At 40.1% G+C, this 7,122-nt stretch overlaps 1 long non-coding RNA gene and 1 pseudogene across 1 annotated transcript; one reads left to right on the forward strand and one right to left on the reverse strand.

Moving 5' to 3' along the window:
* Positions 1 to 801: 801 nt before the first annotated feature.
* On the reverse strand, positions 802 to 6,517 carry LOC121719726. Its single transcript, XR_006034341.1, has 3 exons — positions 6,092 to 6,517; positions 3,503 to 3,516; positions 802 to 813 (listed from the first exon to the last, which is right to left on the reverse strand). It is a non-coding gene; the product is annotated as an uncharacterized LOC121719726 (long non-coding RNA).
* On the forward strand, positions 2,159 to 4,845 carry LOC121719527 (annotated as a pseudogene).
* Positions 6,518 to 7,122: the final 605 nt, after the last annotated feature.

The following is a 7,122-nucleotide window of genomic DNA, read 5'->3' on the forward strand; positions in this document are numbered from 1 at the left end:
GAACATTTCAAAAGGAAATATGCAATAAACCATAACTGGTTCCAAAGTCTGTACTGCACTGTGGTTATATCAAATATCAAGTCGCTTGTATGCAGAGGAACGTAAAACAGACATGTTGATTTGAATTTAAACAATTGGTTGTTTTATTTATTTATTTGTTTTTTATTTTAAGAATTTGTTTGGTATTTCCTTCATAAGATTTATCATCATGAAATGGGTCAACTGGCCATAGGGCAAAACACAGTAATGCAGTGAGTTAATCAAGTCGTATCTTTACATAACCCCATGTTAATTTCCTGAAACATAGCCTATACAATTATGTTTGTTTCCCATTTACAGATTCCGCACTGTGATCAAGGTTTTTTGGGTGCTGAAATGGCAGGAGGAAGACAATGCATTTGACAAAAAAGTTGGTGGATTACAGGTAAGCGACACCAGGCACGTGACTGAAGAGTTCCCTTCACAGAGTGTAAGCTGTAAAAGTTACCATCCACTAGAATCAATGGACCGGCTACATCAGATGTTATAGTGGCGCTAATTTTTACAAAATATAAGGAGATAAATCATGAACTAAATTTGTTTTATGTAGAAAAGAAATGCCATCCACGAGTTCTGTTTTGGAGCCAACAAACATGTCTGAGCATGTGTGACTCACATCGGGCAGCGACAAGGGACGTGGTTTGGGGTGGAAGGGGGTGTCTCACTTAGATGACGTTACTGGGATGGAGTCGTATTAAGATTATGTCACTGAGATGGTGTAAGGATGCAAAGAAGGCAGAGGCGAGTTCAAAATCGAAATGTTTTGCAGTTTTGCTACAGTTTCTTGATTGAATGCCATGTTTTGTTAGCCTGACGAGCCAGACCCACATTAAAATGTAGGGTCTGGGCACTCACCGTTCAAACTTTTGCCAACTTAAAAAAAGCTTCACTCGTGTCACACTGTTCGCCAACAGCAACATCCATCTTCTTTGTTTTCAAGTAGCAGGGAATTCAAGCCAAACCGTTGCAACCAGGCCCGGAGTGGGTAATCGGGAGATTCGGGAGAATTCCCGGTGGGCCGCTTCACTTTTGGGCCGGTCGAGGGAAAAATATTGACATTTGCCACGTTAGTCTTAGATCTTCTCTTAAAGTAGGCTACACACATTCCACATTCTATGCCTAACATTGCAGTCTCTGCATGGGTTGTAGCCTACCATGTGAGGGAGTTCTCCCCTCCCAAGAAGAGTTGGTTGGGTCCATATAGGCCGTCTTTTCCCAAAAAGTTTTCTCAGATACCATAGCCCGGCCAGCCATACCGTAGCGAATAAGCGTCAGGGAGGATGGATGGTAGAAAGTGGCCAGGAGGGACTGAAAAGGCCAGGTAAAAAAGACGAAAAACATTGGAGAAAATTCTGCAAAATGTGCCAAGCTTCCAGATTTTTTTTGAAGAGGACAGACATAAGTGTCAACTGGTAAAGAGAGATCGCCTATGCAATGATTATTAGCGGAGTAATTATTGGGCTATTGGCTGTTGTAGCGTTGTCAACCTATTCTCAAGCAACATATTAATTAAAATATTAGCCAATTTCGTGGCGATTCATAGACTTTGCAAATATTGATAACAAAACTCAAGCTTGACCTGTGTATGCAGTAAAAGAAAAAGTAGCCTGAGGAGCAGATCAGCCAGTCCCCCGCTGAAAATGATGGGCCCGAAATTAGCTATGACTATAAGTAGAGGATAATAGAGTAAACCATATGAATTAAAGTTATTTAATGTAAGAAATATGACAGTACAGACCATAGACTGTATAGAATGCTTTATTTATTTATTTCTGTTTTTGTTAACGTATCAACCTATCATTGTGGAATAATGAAATATCTTTTGTTAACTTCTCAGTTTAAGTGCATTATTTATAACCTTTGCACATTTGTTGAATCATATTACTAATAAAAACTACAGGATAGTAAGAGCTGAACTGTTGCTTTATTTATCCAATTTCCACCACCATGGAAAAAGTGGGCCGGTCTTGAGCCTGAAACCCCCGGGCTGAAAAGTGGCCCCACTCCGGCCCTGGTTGCAACTCATTGCAACTGCCATCAATCATTATGTTAAGCCCGCCTAACGACTCTATACACGATTTGATTGGCCTGATAGAAATATTTCGAGTTCACAAGCCTACGGAGAGTTTCTAGGGTGTGTCTAGATTTCTAGGCTAATGTTTTGTCATAACAAATGAAAGATCAGAATGAAAAGTTGAAAAGAAAAGGAATTTTGCATTTACACAGATTTCATCAGTCAGAAAATAAAGCCTTCTTGTGAATCACTGTTTGAGTTGAATCATTGTGTCCATGTTGAAGTTAAACTTAACACAATATGAAGTGTTCCAATGTTGGCATGTGTTTCGAAAAGTAAGACTTGAGGAAGACTTTTCAAAGTGTCTGTTTTCTTTCAAATACCAATGCCACTGCAACAATAATCATACCACTAGGTGCAATAAAATAAATGGTTCCAAAGTCTAAGTACTGCGCTGCAGTTCAAAACTACTAATACTCATGTAAGTTCGGAGCGACGAGGAACACCAAAAAAGGATTGCTTTAGATTAATAATTTTTCATTTTGAATGTGAAATAGTCAAATAGAGTAAAATGAGAAGGGGTGAGTCAATAACTCTTAATTTTATACAATCTGTTATCTCAACAAAATGTTGCAATGCTCAATTGGTTTATCTGTAGTTATTCTCTGCTAACAGATCATAATAAATGCACATTTTCTGTTGGTCTGTTTTTTCTGACAAATATGGCAATGTAAGAGTAGATACCACATTTACAAAGTTAAGGCTCAAATGTTTTAACATTTTTTTTTGGTTTGGTGTTTAGCATAATTCAGCTAAACAGTCATTAAAAAAGAACAATGGCATCTGAGAGAGACAAACAGAGGACTGCATCTATGCCTGCAGAAGACTCCGATGAAGGTCTGTTTGAAATTGACTTTATCCTTAGTAATCCAAACTGTCATATCTAAGTTCATAAATAACTTCATGTCCATAATGATGGACTGTTTTGCCTTGTATGATTTGCCTGCAATATAATCTGGACAGAAATTGAATGTTTAACTCCTTATTTGGTGATGTTCTGGTTAGCTCACATGCAATATGAACTTTCTATTTTTTATATTAGTATAAATACAGTATAAGTTAGATATAAGGATTTTGCATTTGTCAGGCTAGTTTATTTGGCTTTAAAGCTCCTCTGTACTCATACATTATCCCACAATGATTTTTTATTATTTTTAAACAATGTATATTGACAAGAAGGGGACCTGCCACTCCTTCAAGTTGGTGAATCCTTTTTTTAAAACAGTGTTTCTGTTTGTGTCTCCACAGTGTGTGAGCGGAGGATTGTGCTGCTGGGCAAAACTGGGTTAGGAAAGAGTGCCTCAGGAAACACCATCCTGGGGAGAAAAGTGTTTGAATCAGAGTTCTCATTTGAATCTGTGACTCAAGTGTGTGCTACAGAGTTGAAACACACAAACAACATACTAGTTAGTGTTACCGATACTCCAGGGTTATTTGATACCGGAAAGTCTAATGAAGAGCTGAAAGTTGAGATAGAAAGGTGTTTTGAGTTGTCCAAACCTGGGCCTCATGTCTTCCTGCTGGTGATCAGTTTAGATGTGACATTCACAGAGGAGGAGAGGAAAGCAGTGAAGTGGATCCAGGACAACCTTGGCGAAGAAGCATTAAGAAATTTTACCATAGTTCTCTTTACCCATGGAGATGTGCTGAAGGGAAAAAAGTGGAGGATTTTAAAGGTAAAAGTGATGCTCTCTCATCTATTGTGAAACAATGTGAGGATAGATATCATGTTTTTAACAATGTGAGGAAAGACCAGACTCAGGTCCCGGAGCTCCTGAAGAAGATAGAGGACATGGTACAGAGGAATCAGAGCACTGGAGGGGGATACTACACTGGTGAGATGTATGAGGAGGCTCAGAGAGCAATCAGACAACATGGCCTACAGGAGAGGAGCAGGACAAAGAGTGGACCCTCTACTCCCTTATGTAATGAACAGGAGAGTTTTACAGAAGAAAGGAGCAAGAGACAGAAAGATGAGAAAGAGCTACAGGAGGAGATAAAGAAGGAAAAGGCTTTTGAGGAAAAAGCAAGGGAGGAGAAGAGGATGAGAGAGGAAGCAGACAGGAAGGCCAAGGAAGAGAGAAAGAAAAGACAAAATGCACAGAAAGAGGCAGATGAGAAAAGAAGGAGGAGAACAGAGGAAGAGAAGGTTATTAAAAAACAGCAGCAGAGAGAGAGAAAAAGAGAAAGAGTTGGAGGAGGAGATAAAGAAGAGAAAGCAAAACAGGAGAAGAAGATGAGAGAGGAAGCAGAGATGGAGGGAGCAGAAGAGAGAAAGAAAAGATGAAAAAGTACAGTATAAGGAGGCTCAGAAGTGAAAGATCAGACAACTTGGTCTACAGGACAGGAGCTGGACAAAGAGTGGACCCTCTTACTTGCTCACAGAGTAGGATTACAGAAGAAAGCTTGAGAAAGAGCTACAGGAGGAGAAGAAGGTAAAAGCTGTTGAGGAAAAAGCAAACCAGGAGAAGAAGATGGACGAGGCAGCAGAGAGGGAGGAGATTAAGTATGGAGGGAGATACTACACAGAGGCTTAGAGAAAGATCAGTAATCAGGAAACATGGTCTACAGGAGAGGAGATGGACATAAAGTAGACCCTCTACTTCTGCAAGTCAGACAGGAGAAAATATAAGTAAGCAGGGAAGAGAGGGAATGCCAAGCAACATGTAAATAATCTAAATGGAATAAGTATAAGTATATATACTCTTTTGATTCCGTGAGGGAAATTTGGTCTCTGCATTTATCCCAATCCGTGAATTAGTGAAACACACTCAGCACACAGTGAACAGAAGCACACACTAATTCTGGCGCAGTGAGCTGCCTGCAACAACAGCGGCGCTCGGGGAGCAGTGAGGGGTTAGGTGCCTTGCTCAAGGGCACTTCAGCCGTGCCTACTGGTCGGGGTTCGAACCGGCAACCCTCCGGTTACAGTAGGCCACGGCTGCCCTCAATGGATGGAAGATGAAAAGACCACAGAGAGAAAACATGGTGAGAAAAAGGGCCCAGTAGAGAGACGTAATGAAAAAAAGCACTTTGCAGACAATGGACAAATTATGAAATGAAGGGTCACCGGAAACAAGTCGTACAACATTGTCAACAACGCAAGGCAATGTAGAAGAGAGGAAGAGCAGGAGAAAAGAGTGGGGATAGGAGGTGAAGGGATAGGGTGAGGAAGAGCAGGAGAAAAGAGTGGGGATAGGAGGTGAAGGGATAGGGTGAGGAAGAGCAGGAGAAAAGAGTGGGGAAAGGAGGTGAAGGGATAGGGTGAGGAAGAGCAGGAGAAAAGAGTGGGGATAGGAGGTGAAGGGATAGGGAGAGGAAGAGCAGGAGAAAAGAGTGGGGATAGGAGGTGAAGGGATAGGGAGAGGAAGAGCAGGAGAAAAGAGTGGGGATAGGAGGTGAAGGGATAGGGTGAGGAAGAGATAGTGGACCTGGAGGAGTGTGTGAACAAAAACAAGGACCACATGGGGCGGTGGTAGTGTAGTGGTTAAGGAGCTGGGCTAGCGTGCAGTAGCCTGAAAGTTGTCGGTTCAATTCCCGGCTTCCACCGTTGTGCCCTTGAGCAAGGCACTTAACCGCAAGTTGCTCCGGGGACAATGTGATCCCTTGTAATATAGCTGACATACAGTATGTAAGTCACTTTGGTCAAGAAGTGTCTGCTAAATGTAATGTAAAAAATACTGTATGTATCAGATTAGATTTGAGTAACATTGGTTGTAAGGACATGTTCAAATTTATTCAGGGTTTTTGAAAGGATGCTTCGGGATTTTTTACAGTTTTCTCAATTGTTTACAAACAAAAACTGATACTTGAGACACAATGACCACAACATGCAACTCATGCACCAACCCTCTGAACAAATTATGCAAAACTACAAGCACAATTCCTGCTTTACACTCAAATTGCATTTCTAAAATACACTTTTTTTCACAACACTACACACAATTCTCTGCATTCGGCACAATTTTAACAAAGAACATATCTTGTTTTCACAAGGAACACACTGCTATTCAAATTCTAAAGTTAACTGCCCTACTATGCACACTGACTCATCACATGGGCAAACACCTGTCACACAGTTTTACAGTGAGCGATCAGAGCTTTAGTATAATGCTTGTGATGTGGGTGAGGTGCTGTGGGCAGACCCAGAAGAGAGGATGCTAGTTATTTTTTTTTACTGTAACTGTATACAGTAAATTCTGCTGTTGTTTTCTATGTAGACCACTGTATGTGCAAATGTATGTTGGTTGGGATGTACACTGTACATTGCTTTTGTGGGGAAAAATAAAATATATTTGTTACAGTGTATTTGTGTGTTATGAGTAGCCTATAAAAACAATATTCTCAAATATTTTACAACACACTTATGTAAGTGTAACACTGAACAAAAAAAGACCTAAGTCATTCTGATGAATGGAGAATAAGTGTTCATTCATCATAGTGTTTTACATTGAGCATGTAAATGTTCAGTTCTTATAAATGTCTATTCATATGATGATTTGTATGTGTCATTTGAAATCAAAATGCCATTTTGAGAAGAAATAACATTTTATTTTCATTTTGCAGGAGAATAGAGGGGTTTTGCCCATTGGGTGTGTGTTTTTTGATTTGTGTGTAGAGTTCTGAGTGTATGAGGCATGCTTTTAGAAAATGTGTGTAAACAATCAAGAAAAACGGTAATTTCCTTTTAGGTTTTGTTGGACCTTTGTTGTCTCCACAACTGTTTCACTGCTCTTCCACTGCATTATATTTTCTATTTCCAACCAGCAATGCCACTCCCCCAGGTGCATTGTCACTCTAACCGTCAGTACAGTGCCAAAGTCCGATAGGAAGTTATTGCAGGATGTGCCACCAATGTAGTGTTGTATTGTATTTATTTATTTATTCATTAACCCTTACAAAAATTAAATGTTTGCGGCAGATTTGCAGCAAACCTGTGGGCGATTTGGGGGAAACAAAGTTCTAGTTCTAGTTTAAAGTTCTAGTTCACTAGAAAATATTGAAAGAAG

The sequence above is a fragment of the Alosa sapidissima genome, chromosome 9 (genome assembly GCF_018492685.1).
Source record: "Alosa sapidissima isolate fAloSap1 chromosome 9, fAloSap1.pri, whole genome shotgun sequence".
NCBI classification, from domain to species: Eukaryota; Metazoa; Chordata; class Actinopteri; order Clupeiformes; family Clupeidae; genus Alosa; species Alosa sapidissima.